Genomic DNA, 22,667 nt, shown 5'->3' with positions numbered 1-22,667 from the left:
ACAAAGAGATAGACGCATTTCAGTAACACTTGATAAGAAAGTGATCATACAACCCATTATTTAAGGTCAATAAATATGGAGCACTTCATATTCTATTAAAATTTATATTCCGCAAGAGAATCCCAAATATTTTTAGACATTTCTTTAAAGAAAATTCTATATAAAATCTTAATAGTATATATAAAAATTATATATTTATATGTCGGGTTAGTTCAGAGTTTTTTACTCAATACCAAACCAAATCAAACCAAGTCGGGTTTTTAATCGGTTTGATTTGACTTTTCGCTTTGGTGTGATTTTTCGGTTCGATTTGTACACCCCTTACCTCCCAAAATCCCGACCGACCAACATCAAATTAAAGGACATTTGGACTTAATTTGAGTTGATGTGGAATTGTTTTAATAAGCGTTCGAATTTTTTTCCCCAAATGTCTGAAATAATACGTATGTAGTATAACATAGGAACCAGCGTTTTGGTTGGCGCGTACTTCGACACCAAGCGGACCTTCCTACTGATTTGGACGGTGACCACAATTTTAGGTCAAAAGTAGTTCCGAAGTGAGTAGCTATCGATCCAAACAGCCAAACCAAATTCATATAATTACTAGGTTTAGTATAAACAATAAGATTCCCCAGCCTTTGGGATAAAGCATCTTTTTGTCTTCCAGCAGTATCATATCACAAAACTACTACTATACTGAAGCAAATTAAATAGAAATGTTATTTACTTTATATTCTAAGTAGGTTTTTTCTAATTAAGTATATAATATATAGATAACTACCTCTAATTGTACGTCACTTTGATATGATTGTACCTTATATTGGCCTAAAAGTTATCTTCTAGTAGAGGGTACTATCGTACTAGCATTTAAATTGAGACCAGCTATAGCTAAATTAGTCAAGCTGCAAGAGGTCAAATGTTGTGTAATTACGTTTTAATTACTCGCTCAGAGTCCGGTTGATTAGCTGGTTTGCCTCAATTAAGCCGAGAAGACTTATAGCTTGTTTGGCCAAGCTTCTCTAACTCTAAAAGTACTTTTTTTAATCAAAAAAGATGTTTTTTTTTTTTTCAAAATTGAAGTTGTTTACCCTTAAAATGGATAACAATTGAATTTGTACGCGATTTTAAGGATATGTGGATTGATTCAACACAAGTAATCAAGAATATTAGATAAACGAATGAAAGACAAAATGATTAATCAAACGAGTTGTAATGCTATGGCCCAGCTTGAACTGGGTTTGGACAATGGTTTTGCCCTCGATCGGACCCTCGGTTTGAAGCCAAAAGAGAATGAATAACAAACAGTAAAGTAACAACTTTGCTATAGCTAGAGAAAAGTAAAAATAAAATTATATTGCCTTGGTATGCGTGTTACAATGTGTTCATTAAATAAAAACTACCCCCTTATATAGTAGGAGAGTTTCACCCCAGCACAATTCTAAGAAAGGTAAAAAAAATCCTCTTTTTCGTTAATCACTAATCCGCTGACGATACAGGCGAGATTTGCGCTATGATATCCGATGGGTTGCGGATATCGCGACCCACTGTTGGTCGTGTGTAATCGTTATCGTATTTTTCGAGGTCTCGGAGCTCGTTCTAGGATCGGAGAAGTAATGTCTTATCAAGCCCGGTGGCGACCTCTCCATTCGGACTTTAGTACGAGGCGTCCCGGCTTCGATTCTGACCCTATATATTCATGCCCTGGCTACGTTTGAGCCACCAGAGAGTCGAGGTGTCGGTTACCCCCGGTTTTATCCGTATACAGATAGTCCCCTCATTTCTCAGAGAGTTGGTTCGTCGAAATGATGGGAAACGATAGATGTTCCCCGGTTCCTTCCTTCGTATGTTACAACCGAAACGACAAAGAAGCCGAAACATCCCATCAGTCATGTCGTTCTGACTTCAGACATATGTCAACCATTGGTTGGTTGCCCCCGAATGCGAAACGTCGCGTATTTCCCCTATAAAAGCTTCTACCCTTTGCTATTTTTCCACTTTCCGATCCAAGCTTCCACCTTCGAACTTTCCAGCTATTACCAATTCCTTCAAACCTTCATATCTTTATCTTTGATCTTCAAATCTTCATAATTATTCTTAGGTTCTTACACAGATCTTTATCCTACCTTCAAATATTCATACTCTTCTCTTTAGCCTTCAAACTTGTTCCTTCAGACCTTCATATTTTTTCTTTAAATTTTCAAACTTTCTCAAATAATAATGGCTAAAACTTGCAAATCAGTTCCCCAACAAGCTGCCTCTTCATCTTCTCACCCGGCCACAGGTACCGAGGCAGTTATTCCTGAAGTGGTTGTTCTTGAAACGGCTTCTCTCGAGGAGGTTGCTCCCAAAGTGGCTGCCATCGAATCGGCCCCATAGCCCCCCCATGAAGAGCTTTATCCCCGGGGGCTGCTTGATCTTAGACGACTTCAAAGTCGAGAAAGCCTCATCCAAACAAGACCGAAGTGAAGGGGCATCGTGGTATATATGCTCTATCACGAAGATACCCATCCTATTGTCTGAGAGGACTGCAACTCGGAAGGAAAAGACGTGGTAGTCCCAGATCCCGAGGACGATATCACTACTCATGTGAAGGGATATTTAAGTGCTTACACTTATCCCTTCACACTAGGCCCGATAGACCTAATTGTTTTGGATTTTTGTAAGAGACTTGGTATGTCTTTGGAAAATCCACCCGTCTTTTTGTAGGATTGTGATCCTTCTCCGTTACTTTCCGAATAACACAAAGTCTCATCGGTTCACCATAGAATACCTCATTCGTCTATATAATCCCTTAATTTTCTGAGGGGGACTAATTAAGCTTACTCACTGGGCTAGCAAGGCCTCTTTTTTTCTAGCATTGACAACGATCCAGACCGAGGCTGGCAAGGGCACTTCGTTCGGGTGAAGACCGAAGATTTGATCCCTCCCGAGTTTCTTCCATTCCCCGAGAAGTTGAAAGTATCTCGTAAGTGTACTCTTTCCTTAAGCATCGAGTTTTCTTTGCTCCCTTTCTTTACCATCAATATTTGTGATCGTATAGTTATTGACCGGGTTCCCAATGTGGTCCCTCGGCTCCAGGAGTGGATCGAAGGCATCTGCTAGCAGATGTTGTATTTTGAGCGCTCGTGGCGCAAGATTTCGAAGGGGCGATGGGAGGCCCATTCACATGGTAAGGCATTTCTAAGAATGGTTACTATTATGCCCCGAACGTACATAACCCTGACCCTTTATTTTTCCTTTGTAGGTTTGCCTAAGACCACTGAACTTAGGCAACTGAAAGAGGGCGAGGATGCGTCCCCATATGTTGATTCTTCCATAACAGAACAGCCCGGGGCTACTGCGGGGGAAAGGAAGAAAAGGAAGAGAAAGTCCCCGGACTCCCCGAGTTCCGAGGTGAAGCCAAAGAAGTGGGTGGATTCCCGGACTCATAAGCCCAAGAAGAGCAGTAACTCCCGGGTGCCGGAATTTGATTCGTTTCTCTGACTCAGGGATGAGTCCGAAGAAGACGACATTTTTTGTCGCCCACGGATCGTCCCTCGCCAGTGAACAGGCGGCAACCGAGGGGAGGGTCTGTGAGGCCGACCTCCCTCAGACTCGAGAGGCCGATATGGAGGCAGGGGATGGGACCCCCCGAGAAGCTAGCTCCGCTTCGAAGGAAGAGACCGGTGTAATAGACATTATGGAGACGCCCTCCTACACCGAGTCCATGCTTGAGGAGGCCTAAGAAGGAAAAGAGAAGTCAAGCGAAGGAGTTCATGGCACGGACAACCCCCTTCATTCTTTCTTTGATGGTGTGGACTCATCCACTGTGGAAGGGTTTTTCGGGCTGGGCGACGTGGAAGTCACGAAGAAGGACATATCTTTGGAAGCCAGCGGGCCGAGTTCGAGCCTAAAATTGATTAATCAGTTTCCCGATACGAGTGTGGACCCCGGTCGCAAAAGATCGGTCATTCTTACTATCTCAAAGGATGCCCGGGTTCTATCTGCTCTCGTGGGCATAGCCAGCTACCTCCAATGCCTGGTGGCCAAGGAGGACCAGGCAAAGATTAATGAGGTGTGCGTACCATGTCTCTTCAATGAGGCGCAATAGGAACTGAACCGGGTAAGGAACCAATACTCCCTCTTGAATTTTATTTAGGTTTTGGTATCTCTCACTATTTGCGTTGTTTTGTAGGCCTCGGTTCTTCACCATGAAAGCTTTCTTCGGTACCGCTCCGAGATCAACCAGATTGAGTTCTAGTTCAAGGAGAAGGCTCGAAAGAAAGATATGTACAAGCTCATCAGTGAGCAACAAGACGGGGCCATCAAGAACCTTCAGGCCGAGCTGAATAGGGATCAGTAGGAATCTTCAACCATGAGGCGGGAGCATGCCGACCTGGTCGAAAAGGTAAAGGTTTTTGAAGTTAAAAATGAGGAGCTAGTCATGGAGACTAACGACAATACCTCAAAGTTCCAATAGAAGATCGACTAGATCGACCAACTTTGAATCGAGATGAACGAGGTTCAAGCCATGGCCGATGGGTGGAAAAGCAAAATGGACCTGCTAGCTTCGGAGAAGGAAACCGCCAAGGTGATGTTGGCATCGATGGAGGTCCAACTTCGAGTGGCGGAGGAGAAAGCTTACAAGTGGTCTCAGCTAAATGACGGTCTCCGAGCATAATTGAACTCGGCTATCATAGAGCGGGACGCCCTCGGCAGAGAATACGAGGCAATGAAGTCGAAGTTAGATATAACCTCCGTCGATGCCGATAAAATGGTGGCCAAATAAGGCAACCGAAGCTCGTCTGAAGGCAAAGGCTGAATATATGAAGCGGCTATCCCGAAGAGAGACCCTCGAGCAGATCCACGCCCGAGGTTTCGACCTATCACCGAGATCGAGGAAGCAAAGAAATTCGAGACCGTAGCGAAGAAAATCTACGATCCCGAAGGTGCCGAAGGCTCTAAAGATTCCGAGGGCTCGGAGGGTGTTGACGGCTCTGGCGGCGAGTCGAGCCCTGGTGAAGATTAGACATAGACTCCTTAGTATTTTTTGGTTTTTGTCTTATGTAAATTTTTATTTATTTTGAGGCTGTTTTTGTTGGGCCTTTATGAATACATACATATACATACATATATATATATATACATACATATATATATATATATATATATATATATATATATATATATGTGTGTGTGTGTGTGTGTGTGTGTGTATGCCGAAGGCTCTAAGGATTCCGAGGGCTCGGAGGGTGTTGACGGCTCTGGCGGCGAGTCGAGCCCTGGTGAAGATTAGACGTAGACTCCTTAGTATTTTTTGGTTTTTGTCTTATGTAAATTTTTATTTATTTTGAGGCTGTTTTTGTTGGGCCTTTGTGAATACATATATATATATATATATATATATATATATATATATATATATATATATATATATATATATTCATGCAAGTAATTTCGAGTCTCTACTTTTTCAGTATTTTTTTATATTTTCTATTCATGCAAGTAGTTCTAATGTCATAGCATAGAATCAAATATAGTAATGGGTCATTTTTTATTTAGAGGTCCGAATGGAACTTGACTTCGATGCAATTTTTCTTGCTTGAGGCTTTGAAAGCTCGGTATGATCGGAAGTTATTTTGAGATGCTTAGGTGATTTTAGACTTTGCCGAGGGTAACCTTTTAGCAGATTTTGAATTTTTATAAAGGCCTTATGTTCTTATTATGAGCTTCAGACATCTCCGAGCCATATTTTAGGGTGGCCGTAGCCTTTTGTGTTTAGGCACTGCCTAATAGGTTTTGTGCCTCGGGGATTTTGTTAGCCCGAGTTGCCCGATAGTCCCCGAATAGGGGTAGCCATTGGGCTCGATAGTCCCCGAATAGGGGTAGCCCATTTTGAGGACCCGTAAAAATTTTAACCAAAAACTCGGGGTTTCGTGGTGCCAAGATATATTCATGCGTTGCTATGAATCGAGTATTCATTGACGAATTTTAACCAAAAACTCGGGGTTTAACAAATGCCCCGGTAGCTTTCATGGATCTTATGAATCGAGTCTTCAGGCCGTTTCTTGACTCCTTCGTGATAGTATTCATTGATGACATCCTTGTATATTCACGAAGTCGAGAGGATCATGCCGACCACCTCAGGGCAGTTCTGCAGACTCTTCATCACCACCACTTGTATGCAAGGTTCTCGAAATGTAAATTTTGGCTTGAATCTGTTACATTCCTGGGTCATGTCATCTCCGGAGAAGGAATTAAGGTTGATCCTCAAAGGATTGCGGCAGTGAAGGATTGGCCTAGACCTACTACTCCAACAGAGATTTGCAGTTTATTGGGTTTGGCCGGATATTATAGGAGGTTCGTGGAGGGGTTCTCCACTCTTGCCTCTCCATTGACTAAATTAACGCAGAAGTTCGTTAAGTTTCAGTGGTCCGATGCTTGTGAAATGAGCTTCCAGGAATTGAAATCAAGATTGACTTCGGCACCGGTATTGATCCTGCCAGAGGGTACCAAGGGGTTTGTGGTGTATTGCGATGCTTCAAGGATTGGTCTTGGGTGTGTATTAATGCAACATGGTAAGGTTATAGCATATGCTTGGAGGCAACTTAAGAATCATGAAAAGAACTATCCAACTCATGACTTAGAGCTTGTGGCGGTGGTTTTTGCATTAAAAATTTGGCGTCATTATTTGTATGGAGTCCATGTAGATGTATTCACGGCCCATAAAAATCTTCAATACATTTTCAAGCAGAAGGAATTGAACTTAACGCAGAGAAGGTGGCTTGAGTTGCTCAAAGATTATGACATCGACATTTTGTATCATCCGGGGAAAGCTAATGTGGTGGTGGATGCTCTTAGTCGGAAATCTATGGGTAGTTTGGCTCACTTGGAGGCATGTCATAGGCTCTTGGCCCGGGAGGTTCACCAGTTGGCCGGTTTGGGAGTTCGTCTTACGGACTCTAGTGAAGGGGGAGTGATTGTGCGGAATAGGGCGGAATCATCGCTTGTGACGGAAGTTAAGGAGAAGTAATATAGTGATCCAGTGTTGGTGCAGCTGAAGGAAGGGATTCATAAACAAAAGACTACGGCTTTTTCTCTTGGAATGGATGATGGTACATTACGGTACCAAGGACGACTATGTGTTCCAAATGTAGATGGTCTTGGGAAAGAATCATGGCAGAAGCTCATACTTCTAGATATTCCGTGCACCCAGGCTCTACAAAGATGTATCATGATCTCAAGAAGTTTACTGGTGGAATGACATGAAGAGGGGTGTGGCAGACTTTGTGGCAAAATGTTCAAACTGTCAACAAGTGAAGGCCGAGCATCAAAGGCCCGGTGGGTTAGCACAGAGTATAGAAATTCCAATGTGGAAATGGGAAATGATCAATATGAATTTTGTGGTAGGGTTGCCGCGCACTCCGTGTAAGTTTGACTCAATTTGGGTGATCGTTGATCGACTCACGAAATCAGCACACTTCTTACCAGTTAAATCCATCGACACTGCGAAAGAATATGCTCAATTGTATATCAAGGAAATAGTCATTCTTCATGGAACTCCAGTTTCCATCATTTCCGATCGAGGGTCCCAATTCACAGCTAATTTCTGGAAGAAATTTCAGCAAGATTTGGGCACGCAGGTAAATCTTAGCATGACTTTCCATCCACAGACTGACGGGAAAGCAGAGCGGACTATTCAGACGCTTGAGGACATGTTGTGTGCGTGTGTGCTTGACTTCAAGGGTAACTGGGATGATCATTTGCTGCTCATAGAATTTGCTTATAACAACAGCTTCCATACTAGTGTTCAGATGGCGCCGTTTGAGGCCTTGTATGGTAGAAGATGTAGATCATTGATTGGGTGGTTAGAGGTTGGAGAAGCTGAACTAATAGGACAAGACCTTGTGCATCAGGCTATGGAAAAGGTTCAGATCATAAAAGAGTGGTTGAAAACAGCTCAGAGTCATCAAAAATCCTACTCGGATGTTCGTCGCAGAGACTTAGAGTTCAAAGAAGATGATTGGGTATTCTTGAAGGTATCTCCCATGAAGGGGATCATGCAGTTTGGAAAGAAAGGGAAATTAAGTCCAAGGTAAGTCAGGCCGTATAGAATCATTCAAAGGATAGGTCAGGTGGCGTACAAGCTTGAACTACCACCTGAGATGTCATTAGTACACCTGGTATTCCATGTGTCCATGTTGAAGAAGGTAGTTGGAGATCCGTCCGCTATTGTGCCAATTGAGACCATCGAGGTTAGTGAAGAATTGTCATATGAAGAAATTCCGGTTGCTATTTTTGATAGGCAGGTCCGAAAGTTGAGAAACAAAGAAATTGCATCCGTGAAGGTGTTATGGCGAAACCAACAATTCGAAGAAGCTACTTGGGAAGCCGAGAATGAAATGAAAGAAAAGTACCCTCATTTGTTTAAATAGCCATGTAATAGTTCTATGAAGTTGTTTCCCCTAAAGTTTGTATCACTTGTTCGGCTAATATAAATACACTCATTTCTAGCTATATGTCCCCCATGAGACTTCGGTTGGCGTTATTTTGCATTTTGTTGTGTCATTTAATTCTTTATATATTGCTAAGATGTGTTTCAGGAGCTCTCTAACAGGTGGATAGGCCTAAATACAAAGGAAACTCTAGCAAAATTTTCAAGAAGTTAGGAAGTTAGGCAAATTTGGGGCTGATGGTATGTGGCATAACTGAAACTGTGTTATGTGAACCTTGATCCTCATTCGAGGACGAATGATCTTAAGTGGGGGAGGATGTGAGGACCCGTAAAAATTTTAACCAAAAACTCGGGGTTTCGTGGTGCCAAGATAGATTCCTGCGTTACTATAGTAGAAATTCTTCACGACGAGCTTGCGAGCCGCGGTTCAGACTTTTTGGACTGAACGGTATCCTACGAACTTAGAGAAAAATGTTTCGCAGAAGAAAGCATTTATGCGGCCCATTATGCGGCCGCATAATCACTCTGCGGACCGCATATCGGTCACATAATTTCCTCTTGGGTTTTTGCGGAGGGAGTTCTGCGGTGCATTATGCAACCGCAGAACAAGTATGCGGACCGCATACTGGTCGCATACCTGAGCCAAAAGTTTAGGCCCCTGAGGGCCATTTCTGCGGTCACTTTACGGACCGCATAACCATTATGCGGTCGCATATGCGACCATAGGCCTGTGTCGGGGAACCATTTTTCTTAATTTAAAACCCGACCCCCATTCCATTAAAATACCCCTTAGGTCTATTTTGAGCTCATTTTCTGATATTTCTAGACTGAGAGAGAGATGGTTCAAGAGGGAGGGCCTAAGTTTTCATAAAATTGATATTCAATCATCACTTGAAGCTTTGGAAATATTTAAGTAGAGCACCAAATTCTTCATCCAAAAGGGTAAGACTTCATCACCCCAGCTCTTAATTTCAAACATAGCTATAATAGGGTACTAGTGTGATACTTCATGGGTATAAGGGTGGTTTATCTTGCATGCATGTATGATAAAGAGTGCGGGAAAAAATGAGCTAGAACCATGAACGCTTTCCTAATTTTGGGTTTAATTTGTATATTACTAAAATAGATTGAGGTTGCTAAGGGGTCCGGATAATTGTAGAGTCTAAAGAAGTGCAATCGAGGTATGTATGGCTAACTCTCTTCTTCTTAGAATCGAACTCCCGGTGTCCCAATAATGGGTGTAAGTTCTAATTTGATCATACTAGAATTGTTTGCCTTAGTAGTGTTGGATTGAAAGATTCATATTCCCTAATTGTTTTAGGTGGTTACCATGTCATCATGCTATTTGAGAATGTAATTATGTTGTTTCCAAGCTCCTTCCCTTATGTGTACAATGCCTTATGTGATGGTACTTATCGACATAAATGATGATGTTATTTGAACGGATAAAAAGAAAAAAGACTTGAATTGTAAAATGTTCCCAAGTGCCAAGAACTACTTAATAAATGAGGTTGTTTGTGCCATGTAACGAAAGAGGGTAAAGAAAAGAGGGGAAAGAAATGTGAATTGAGTGAACAATTGAAAGAGTTTATGTCTCAAGTGAGATGGCTTAGCCGATCGGGCCGAGATCGGATGCCATGTTGTACACATGGTGGCATTTGTGTTGGAATTATTGATTTACATTATGGATATAGATATGTCTTACTTGAGATGGCTTAGCCGGTCGGTCCGAGATCGGACTCCGTGTAAAAACACTGTGGCATTATGACTTGTGGCTTTGGAACTAAAGATTATTAATCTAGAAAGATGAAAAGATTGAATTGGAAACTATGAGACCCTTACTTGGTGTTTTCTTTGTATTTCTATAAAGCTCTTATTGATTATTATGTCTGCCTTCTCTTTGTTTCACTGTTCATTCTACTAAGATTGGTGTTTGCCTTACATACTAGTACTATTCGACAGAACTAATGTCCCTTTTGCTAGGGGCACTACATCTTTGAATGGATGTAGGTGGTTCCATTGCATATAGTGCCGATCGCAGATAGTGGTGCTCTCTTTCTCTCCTCACAGCAGTCTTTGTGAGCCCCATTTCTCCTAGGGGTCATTTAGTCCTTCTTTTGTATAAGTTTTCATATTTTAAGGTATAGTCGGGGCCTTGTTGCCGGCATTGTTATGTTGCTCTTTGTACTCTTAGAGGCTCCGTAGATATTTATGTGGGTCATGTATGTATGTTGGGGTGGTCGTTGGACCGATTTGTATTTTGAGAACTCAACTATGACATAATGTATATAAGGAAAAATGAACTAGCAATGTTTATATATTTATATAACTGATCTCTCCCCTGTTTTACAAATGGTAATGCGATCACTTTTTGGATTATGAATGAGTCGGGTAGGAAAGGTTTAATAGGCTTGCTCGACCGGGTTCACTCAGTTGAGTGCCGGTCACGCTCCCCGAGGTTGGGGCGTGACACCCATGGACTCTTAGGGTCCATAATTTAAGAGGCAAAAATGCATAATAGCAAGGTGGAAACTTTCTTTCATTTCTATATGTAAAGTACATGATCGAAAGCGTGTAAAGGCTTTTATCATAGTGGATTAAGAGGGCACGGTTCATTCGACCGTTTGGCCCTTACAATAAATCCTAACCACCTAGCCTTAGCTATTCAAGTACAAAATTTCCTTCTTTCTTTGCTAAAAACTTTAACCCGAGGGTAATGGCCCCCAGTATTTGAGGTCGATCTTGAGAGGGCTCGGATACTGTTATTGCAAAATGAACGCCCATTGACACCGATTTATACCGGCCTTCGATTCTAAGTTAGCACGATTTACGGTTACCTCGTTAAAAACCTTGCCAAAAAACCCATATTGGGACAAAACCCATTCAAGAAAAAATAGTGCAACGCGTGCTTTCAGAACTAATAGTCACATTCTCCCTTGGCTATTGCCTGCAAGTGTTAGTGCGATTCATAATATTATTTAAAACATAAATGAGATCGTACCTTAGCAGTAGTATCGTTTTAGGTGCATCACATTCCAGTTGTTCGGCAGCCGCACACCATTTCCTGCTTCGACTATTCTTTATGATTTTTGTTGCTAAATTATGTGAAAGTTGGATTTAATTTTGTAACTATCAACATGAAAATTTGCAAAATTATCCATGCGGTAAAATGCTTAAAAATTAATTTAACATTTAAATTTCAAGAGATAAGTAAAAATTTTATTCCTAGAAAATACCTAATCCCAATACATACGTCTTTAAAATAAAAAAGAACGACGGCCCTTCACTCCATCACCAACATCTTCTTATTTAAAAATCTATTATTCTCAAAGTTTCTATTTGATCCAACTATGCCAGCAAATTTCAGCATTCTCACAAACGGTGGCAATTGTTATGAACAATATACAAATAAAAATGCGCACCATAGCAAGGCTTCTTGGTTGGCAAAAATATTCTCCAAGGGATATGTATCTATCAAATCAGGCAACTTTTCAACCTATTAATTATATTACTACTTATTTATTTTTATATTGTTGCACCAATATTTATCATTTAACGGGTTTATATAATAATATCATCTACTATTTCATGAAGAATATAAAAAGATGGTAAATATTTTAAATACAAACTTTATTCTGAATTTATTTTAATTTTGTCAACTACTTAAATAATAAAATTATAATTCAAGAAAAAATTGTAAAATTTGAATATACCTGAATGTATGAATATTCAGTGTATTTACATGTTCATAAAATGATATCATTTATATTCTTCTTTGTGTGTGTAGTACTTTTCAAGTAATATTTTTTTATAAAAATTATATTTAATATCTTCGCAATGTACGAGTGTGAATACTAGTATATATAATATTTTTGCTTAAATTAAAGTACTTTATACGAATAGTAATAAGAAAATATGCTTACAAACTATAACTAATAAGGGGACGAATGGTGACGAATCTTCTTCTTTTTCTTAGAAAAAATGTCAATGTCACATGGATGTCTCCATCCATAAAAAGTTTTGATGGTTGAAGCTAGCTTTCACTATATGCTAATAGCCTGTTTGGCCAAGGTATAAAAATCAACTTATTTTGAGAAGTATTTTTCTCAAAAGTAATTTTGGTAAGAAATAATTTGTGTTTGACTAATTAATTTGAAAAGCACTTCTGAGCAGCAATTGGTGTTTGGCCAAGCTTTTAATAACTTCTTCTAAGTGTATTTTTCTCAAAAGTATTTTTCAAAAAAATTCTTTTTGGAGAGAAGCTACTTTTTTCTGCTTCTCCAAAGCTGCTTCTGCTTCTTCTCAAAAGTACTTTTTTCCTTCCAAAAGCTTGGCCAAACACTTATGTATACAGGTAAAACCGGGGGTAACCGAAACCTCGACTCTCCGGCGGATCAAACGTAGCGAGGGCATGATTATATGGGGTTGGAATCGAAGCCGAGACGCCTCGTACTAAGGTCCGAATGGAGAGGTCGTCACCGGGCTTTATAAGACATTACTTCTCTGATCCCGGAACAAGCTCCGAGACCTCGAAAAATAGGATAACGGTTACACACGACCAACAGAGGGTCGCGCTATCCACACCCCATCAGATATCACAGCACAGATCTCGGCCAATATCATCAGCGGATGAGTGATTGACAAAAAATAGAATTTTTTACCTTTCTTAGAATCGTACTAGGGGTGAAACTCTCCTATTATATAAAGGGAGATTATTTTTATTTAGTGAACACATTGTAACACGCATACCAATGCAATATAATATTTTTTACTACTCTTTATCTATAGAAAAGCTGTTACTTTACTATTTGTTATTCATTCTCTATTGGCTCCGAATCGAGGGTCCGGTCGAGGGCAAAACCATTGTCCAAACCCCAGTTCAAGTTAGGTCATAGCATTACAACTAGTTTGATTATTCAATTTGTCTTTCATTCGTTTATCTAACATTCTTGATTACTTGTGTTGAATCAATCCACATATCCTTAAAATCGCATAGAAATTCAATTGTTATCCATTTTAAGGGTAAACAGTTTGGCGCCTCCCCTCCCCCCGTGAGGCTAAGGATAATAGTGGTGGATTGATACAAATCTCCATAACGCACTCTATTTTACACTTGTTCTTTAATGTCTCAATTTCAGGTCAGCTTAAAAATATCAAATTCTCAATCCGCTCACTTGAACGTTAAGGATGGGTCTGGCTATCATGGCAAAAATAACAATCTGGTGCCTAGCAATGAGGTGGCCCCTGTTGATCCCAATGAGGTCCCAGTCGACGCTAACTCACATGTGGCCATCGACACCAACCTTCCTAGTGACCCCAAAAACAGCGTTCGCGGATGTACCTGACCAACGGCTCAGGGAGCACCCAAAGGCGAAGGCGATGGGGTCAATCTACGACTGATCTTCGAAGTGCTACAGGCTTAGCAGTCGGCGATAGTGCAGCTGCAAAACCAAAGCCCCGCCACTAGCAGAGTTGAGCCCAAACTGCCCCGGAAAAACGCACGAAGAAATGAGCAGATCACCGAAAGGCAGGGCGAAGCTGAGTCCGGTGTCATCCCTGAAGAAATGAAAATGCTAGAAGAATTAACGAAACGAATGGAATCTGGTATAGACATACAATTTCCTAGTTGATCAAATCCCAGGAGCGCCTATGATATTGAAAGGCCCAAACTCCAAGAAATTTGTCCAAAAGCCTTTCCCTCCCAGCGAGGCACCGAAACCAATCTCAAAGAGGTTTTGTATGCCCGATATTCTAAAATATAACGGAACCACAGATCCAAATGAGCATGTGACCTCTTACACATGAGCCATCAAAGGTAACAACTTGGAAGACGACTGAATCGAGTTGGTGTTGTTAAAGAAGTTTGGGAAAACTCTGTCAAAAGGAGCGATGATATGGTACCGCAACTTGCCCCCAAATTTCATTGAATCATTCGCTATGCTCGCAGATGCTTTTGTAAAAGCAAATGCCGGGGCCATCAAGGTAGAGACCATAAAATCGAACCTTTTCAAAGTTTAGCAAAGGGAAAATGAGATGCTCATGGAGTTTGTGTCAAGTTTTCAAATAGAACGGATAGACCTACCTCCTGTTGCGATCGATTGGGACGTTCATGCATTTACTCGGGGACTCAACCCCCGAAGCTCATTGGCTTCGCAACAGCTAAAATAAAACTTGGTAGAATACCAGGCAGTACCTTGGGCCGACGTCCACAACAAGTACCAGTCAAAAATCAGAGTCGGGGATGACTAACTCGAATCCCATTCCGGGTCCATTTATCCCACCAGAACCAAAAACAGGCCTAAGAGAGTCATCGATTTTGAATCAAGGCCGGTCCGAGATCGGTATCAACCATACAGAGCAGATCGAAGGGGAAATGGGTCAGGGCGCAACTCTATAAGGAACGAAAGGAGAAGCGATCGAGGGCCCAATAGCCGAGGCCTGATGAGAAAAAATGGTTTCAACAGACCGCTCAGGGGAGGGAAGCTCAAAAATTATCAGAGTATAACTTCAACGTCGAGGAAGCCAGCATCGTATCTACCATTGGGCACATAAAAGAGACCAAGTGGCCTCGACCATTGCAGTCCGATCCTACCCAGAGAGATCCTAACCTGGTGTGTAAGTGTCATGGCACTCATGGCCACAAGACCAAGGACTGCCGACAATTGATAGAAGAACATGCCCGGTTATTTAATAACGGACAGCTGCGAGAATTTCTGAGTGATCGAGCCAAAAACTACTTCAGAAACAGGGACGCCAACAAACAGACTGAACTAGAGGAACCCCAACACGTCATCAACATGATCATTGGAGGGGCCGACACAATGCACTGGTAATTTCCATACTTATCAACAAATTACGAGTTAAACATGTGTTGATTGATCCAGGTAGCTCGGCCAATATTATCAGATCGAGGGTCGTAGAGCAGTTGGGGTTACAAGATCAAATAGTGCCAGCAGTCCAGTTGTTGAACGTGTTTAACATGGCATGTGAAACCACTAAAGGAGAGATAACCCTACTTGTGAACACTGTTGGGACCGTCCAGGAAATAAAGTTCTATGTGATCGAAGGGGACATGAGATATAACGCTCTATTCGGAAGACCATGGGTTCATAACATGAGGGCAGTACCTTTGACCTTACACAAGGCGTTAAAATTCCCTACTCCGGGAGGAATCAAGATGGTATACGGAGAACAACCGGCTGCAAAGGAAATGTTCGCATCTGATGAAGTACACCCGGTGCCCACCGTCTCAACTTTAAGAAGCACAGAACCGACCAGAAAGGTTGAAGTCAAATAGCAATCACGGACATCGAACCCGGTCAGACCGGACGATCGAGGAGCTGACGAGGAAGATGATTACGGAATTCTGAGATCCTTCATAGCTCCTGATGAGACCGACGCCACCAAATCGACGGCCGAGGAGCTGGAGCAAGTCAAAATCTACTAGTCGTGATGGCACCTAACTTGGCCCGCTAGGTAAGCCAACTAATAGTCAATACAATCTAAATGAGATTTATAGGAAAATAGTGAAGAATTATCTGAACATTTATATATTAATCCAAGGATTGATAGTACGAATCATGAGCTTCTAAGAATTTGAAATTTACAAAGCTGGTACAATTAAACACGTCATCTGTTTGAAAGTTTACATAAACAGATTAGCAAGATCTAAAGCTACCAAGGACAAGTGGCAGCCATAATTGGAACACATGTACATATTCAATGTCAGCTCTCGACATACACAACGACTCCAGCTCCAAAATCTGCACGCAAGGTGCAGAAGTGTAGTGTGAGTACAACCGGCCCCATGTACTCAGTAAGTATATTGTCTAACCTCATCGAAGTAGTGACGAGGATTTTTAGTTTAAAAAGATACTCATTGTTATAACCTGTGCATTAGACTAATAGTAGAGACAATTATAGAACATAACAGATAAAGGTACCAATAACAACAATGCGAGGCAGTAAACGATTACTAGGAGAAATCTCATTAGTAAATTCATAACTTTCCTGGTGTGAGAAGTATATTCAAGATATCAAATCAAACGGCACGGTAACACTCTTCGCGCTTTTATCTCTTCCTCACCTTATATATATATATATATATATATATATATATATATATATATAAATATACATCAAATCAATTAGCATGGCAACTCCCTTCGTGCATTTATCTCATCCTTGCCAAATGTGCATGTAGCAGTACCAACCAGGTAGAATAATTTACAATATTAATGTCCACTAAGTAGAGAGTACCCATATAGTAACAAATAACAAGTTGGAAACATATAGAAATTAGAAATAGACGAGATAGAGGGCACAAAAGTAATGATAGCAAATATGGCAGAAGAACATAAATTTCACTAACTAACATGGTGGAAGGCTTAGATGTAAATATAACAAACAAGAAGGAGCTTGATCTTTATAAGCTAACAAGTAAAGGAATGAATGACTAACATGGTATAAGGCTTGTACTAAAGTGCAACAAAATAGTTATGACATGGATGTAAATATAACAACCGGAACTAGGCATGATATTTTCAAGTTAAGCAAGTAGAAGGCATGGTCAACACAACAACAATTGAGATAGAGAACAAAAGACAGGACAATAACGACGAGTCACATAGGAAACATAGGTACGACAATGAAAACTCAATGTAAAGGCATGAACGTATACACGAGGAAAAGATATCACAACATAATGCGTATCCCTCGTCCTCGCCTGCACGGAAACATCCATCATGCCATAAACTCGTGATAATATGAAAGCATGATAATATAAATAAAATGGCATGGCATCACCCTTCGTGCTTTACACTTTTCTTCACATGATACAACAACAACAACAACAGCAACAACAACCAGTATAATCCCACTAGTGGGGTCTGGGGAGGGTAATGTGTACGTAGACCTTACCCCTACCCTAGGGTAGAGAGGCTGTTTCCGATAGACCCTCGGCTCCCTCCCTCCAAGAACTACCCACCTTGCTCTTGGGGTGACTCGAACTCACAACCTCTTGGTTTGAAGTGGAGGGTGCTCACCAATAGAGCAACCCCTCTTGTCATGCTTTACACTCTCCCTTACTAATAATATATTTATACAATGGCACGACATCACCCTTCGTGCTTTAGACTCTCACTCACATGATAATATATATACTATGGCACGACATCACCCTTCGTCCTTCACACTCTTCCTCACCAAGCACATGTATATCAATGACAATCAAGGTAGGAAGCATAAATAACATCAAGGAGAGTGGTTAAATGAATGTTCCAAATGAATCTCAATCACAACCTTCAAGCCGACAATAATTCAATAACCCTCAGGAAACTTATTGTTCAAGTATTTCAACAATTCTCAAAATGATCGACAACTCAAATATAGAATCTAATATCTCAAGACTAACGGTCGTAGCAATGTATTAGTGATTAAGCATAATGATGACCGAATTAGACACATCAAAGTTTCTCAACATTTCGTCAAATTTTAATCAGGTTATAATAAACTAATTCTTGGTTTCTAACATTTAATTCCATATTCTTAGTAACTAGAAGTCAAGTAAGACATGAAGCAAGAAGGTCACGTAATTCTACAAGGAACAATTTATAGCATAATTTACCCCCGTGCATGATTAACCCTGGCATATGCATATATGCTTGTCACCTCATATATGTATCGCCCCCGCATGCAGCAAATAATGTCAATTAGAAGGAAAAATTCTTCCAATAAAGTTAGGCAAGACACTTACCTCAAACAAGCCAAATCGATACACTAGAAGTGCCATCCAGCTCAAATCATCCTCCGAACGGCTCGAAACTAGCTAAAAACAACTCAAAATCATCAAATAATGCCATAGGAAGCAAACCCAATCGATAAAAGTCTAATCTTTACACATTTACTCAAAGTACACCAAAAAGTCAAACCCGGGTCCGCACCTCAGAACCTGACAAAACTCACAAAACCCAACAATCCATTCAATTACGAGTCCAACCATACTAATTTAACTCAATTCCGACTCCGAATCAATGTTCAAAACTCAAAAAATCACTTTAGGAAAGTTTAGACAAAAACCCCCAATTTCTCTTTTGAAACCCTCGATAAAATGCCAAAAACAAAGATAGATTCATGATATAAAATAAAAAATAAGTAAAGATCAGTTACCCCAATCCACATGGTGAAAATTGCTTCAAATATCGCCTCAATCCGAGCTCCATAGCTCCAAATATGTAAAAATGGCTGAAATCCCCGAAATAAAGTACTTTATATTCACTAGACATGAATACCCTACGTGATCGTAGGACATCCTTCGCGATCGCGTAGAACAAATGATACTGCCATCAAAATACTCTGCGCGTTCGCGATACTGGCCACACGAACGCGATAACCACAGGTGTTAAGGCTCTGCGAACGCGAACTGACTTGCCTGAACGCGATGAAGAATTCTCCAGCTTCAGCTCCTGCTCAACCCTATGCGTCCGCGATACCCCATGCATGAATGAGAACATCAACCAATCCAACGTTCCGCGATCGCGTACCACCTGCCGCGTCCGCGATGAACAAATCCACCAGTAGACCAAATTACTCTTTGCAATCGCGAAGAACACTAGGGGCATTAGATGAGAGGAAAAACCAACAATGCATGAAAACTCCAAAATGGTCCGAAACCAATCCGAAACACATCCGAGCCCCCCGCCCCTCGGGACCCCGTCCGAACATACCAACAAGTCCCATTACGTAGCAAGGACCTACTCGAGGCCTCAAATCACACGTAACAACATCGAAACGACAAATCGTACCTCAAATCAAAATCAATGAACTTATAACTTTGAACTTCCAAAACTTGCGCCGAAACATATCAAATCAACCCGGGATGAACTCAAATTTTGCACACAAGTCCCAAATGACATATCAAAGCTATTCCAATCCCCGAAACCATAATCCGAATCCGATATCCTCAAAGTCAACTTTCAGTCAAACTTATGAACTTTTCAAACCTTCAAATTTTCAACTTTCGCCAACTAGTGCAGAATCCTTCTAGAAATATCCAAATGCAAATCCGAGCATATGCCCGATTCCAAAATCACCATCCAGACATAACGGAACCATCAAAACTCTAATCCGAGGTCAAAATGCTAAAAAGTCAAACTTGGTCAACTCTTCCAACTTAAAGCTTCAATAATGAAGTTCATTCTTCCAAATAGATTCCGAATAACATGAAAACCAAAACCGACGATTCAACAAGTCATAATACATTATGTGGAGATACTCGTTTCCTCAAACAAGCGAGCAAAGTGTAAATGCTCAAAACTACCGGTAGAGTCGTTACATTCTCCCCCACTTAAACATACGTTCGTCGTCAAACATGCCAAGAGTCGTTCTGAGGCCATAAATCATGGTGTAACCTTATCATGAACATACCCGGGGTGATCCCACGTCACCCTGCTCCATATAAGCCTACCAACACAACATAACTAGACATCCTTACTTTAACCTTAACTCATAAGCCTTAGAACCCAAATTTCCAACATTCGAAATTCCTTATAAAGCCTGAATCTCATATCAACACACTGTATAAGTCTGAACAAGTTGATTAAGTCATAATCATAACTCAAAATGTAATCACATGATATACCCCATCACTCAGATACTCACCGCAACAACTGCTGACCACCATGGCTGCCCAAAATAGATTCGGTACCGGTAGTAAACCCCTCATATCGATTAAAACCTCGTCCAAAATCTTTATACACTACCGATAATGAAAGAAACACGTGGAATCTCTTAACCACTCATCTGATCAATAAGCCAAGAAGCTCCCTCGCCCGACCAGGGCCATTGCCCAACTCCTCAGCTAAAATATAGTACCATCTTTGCAAACATTCCTTATCCCAATACGATAGTGCAAATCTCGGGTCTAGAACCTCATCTCAGCCAATACAAGCAGCCCAACCGACAAGTCTTAACAAAAAATCATCTGGAGCCCCACACAACGCATTCCCGTACACCAACAAGTAATAATTCTGACATAACCGATAATAGTAAGAAAATTCAATAAGAAGGCTACTAAGTAAGCTAAGCAGACACGGTAAATTTAACATTTTCTTATGAACTATTTTCAACAAGGTGAAAGAAAAATACACGAAATAAGCATAAGGAGTTACATTTTATCACAGTACCGTTACAGCGCACAACCTGATCCCATCATATATGTCACGACCCAAATCGATGGGCCGCGAGGGGCATCCGGTGCCTTACCTAATCGAGCACCAACATAACGTATCTTTCTTATCATACCATCATGGGTAAATGGGTCAGAAGGGCCGTTATGATATAACCAAAATAAAATATAAGGGAATACTCGACATAGGATGACCCAATGTGGAATACAAACTTATACATGTGACATACGGGCCTATTAGACCGACATGGTCATTTGTACACTCAAAACATAGGCCGACAAGGCCATACAAGTATCCATATATATGAGATATGTCTACAAGCCTCTAAGAGTACATAAACGTCATAATGGTCGGGACAGGGGCCCTCCATACCGATCAATACATGTCCAAATCATACTGACCAAATAGGAAACTTCGGAGAAAGTGGAATTTACCAACACCTTTCGCTGAGTTAATAGCCTACTAGAAGGACTCTCAATATATCTATTGGGACCTGAAGGCATGAAACGCAGTGTCTCCAGGAAAAAGGGACGTCAGTACAAATAAAATACCGAGTATGTAAGGCATGAAAGCAGTATATAAAAGACATGAAAGAAACATGGAATAAAGAACTCAACCTGTAAGTCTGAATAGCTCCGTGAATGATGACACATTTATAATGTCATGCATATGCATATAAATGTCACATCATACATAGGTATGTATGTACATAATATCATTAAGCCTCTGAGGGTATCCCATTATATCATCTCGGCCTCTGTGAGCGAAATCATCATCGTAGACCAGCTGATCAGGTGGTGGTGCGTATATAACGCCATAACCTTTTCCCATATCCTATATACATATAATATATGCGTATATAATGTCATCTAGTCATGGGTCAATGTATATGTATAAATGAATGCAATGCACAATGAAGTAAGTCAATAAGATCTCTCGAAATTTCATAAGACCCATGAACAGACGATATGATAGTAGGACATATGGGGAATCAAGAACATAGGCAACCCTAGTACTTCTACGAATAGAATCATTTGTGAAAGTTGTGTGCTTGCTCGTTTCGTTGCATTATATGGATCGTGCCAAAAGGAAAGAAGGGATAGACTTAACATACCTTAACTCCATTTAGTCTTTAATACCTTCAAATCAATTATTCAAACAACTCAATTCAATCTACCATAGCATAAGGAGATTCAAAATCAGTGTTGAGTAAAGGCTAAGTCTGCAACTTAAACTAGTAGCTTGTTTACGTAAATTTGGGCAGCATCTCCCCTGTAACAAGAGCCTCCTCCAATACCATATACTAACAACAATGACCATAGCAATCCAACAATACATAATTATTAATAACAAGACACCATATAACAATAACAAGTCATAACTACTTCACGACGAGCGACAAGCTCCAATTAGAATCCGTATACCCCATATCACCCCTTAAAGACTTCTTACTTTAACTTAATAGTATCATTAATAATAAAGTCATTCATCAATGATTCCAGCCTTAAACCATATATTTATAACAAAGAAAATAATCTACAACTCTAATTATCCTCAATTAGCAACTTTATTCACTAGTTCATGTCTAGTCCATCCATTTAACTTAATCAATGTCAAGATAACCTTAAGCACATACAAGAACACAATATACATACCTACTACAGTAGCTTCAAGTCAAAATCCAAGTTACATTTAGCTTATAACATCCCTCAATGTTAATACAACACCATAAAAGTGACTTAAGCTAATCTTCACTTGTAATCTCAAGTTTCATATGTTTCTTTCATCAATTCACTTGATCAACATATATACATGCATAACAACATAAACCATATCATAATAAGGTTATTTTCACCATTTTCCATCCATAACAACATATATATATCCCCTTAAAATAACCCAACAAAAGATAACAACATCTATTCCCCTTTCAAGTGTTATCTTGTAATCTTCATCCAAATAACTTAACCAATATAGATAAGATTAATCCCAAGAAATAGGGTATTATACATATCTTAAATAATCTGGAAAACCTCGAAACAAAGCTT

Source organism: Nicotiana tomentosiformis, chromosome 2 (genome assembly GCF_000390325.3).
Source record: "Nicotiana tomentosiformis chromosome 2, ASM39032v3, whole genome shotgun sequence".
Taxonomy (NCBI): Eukaryota; Viridiplantae; Streptophyta; class Magnoliopsida; order Solanales; family Solanaceae; genus Nicotiana; species Nicotiana tomentosiformis.
This window is presented reverse-complemented; position numbering follows the sequence as displayed.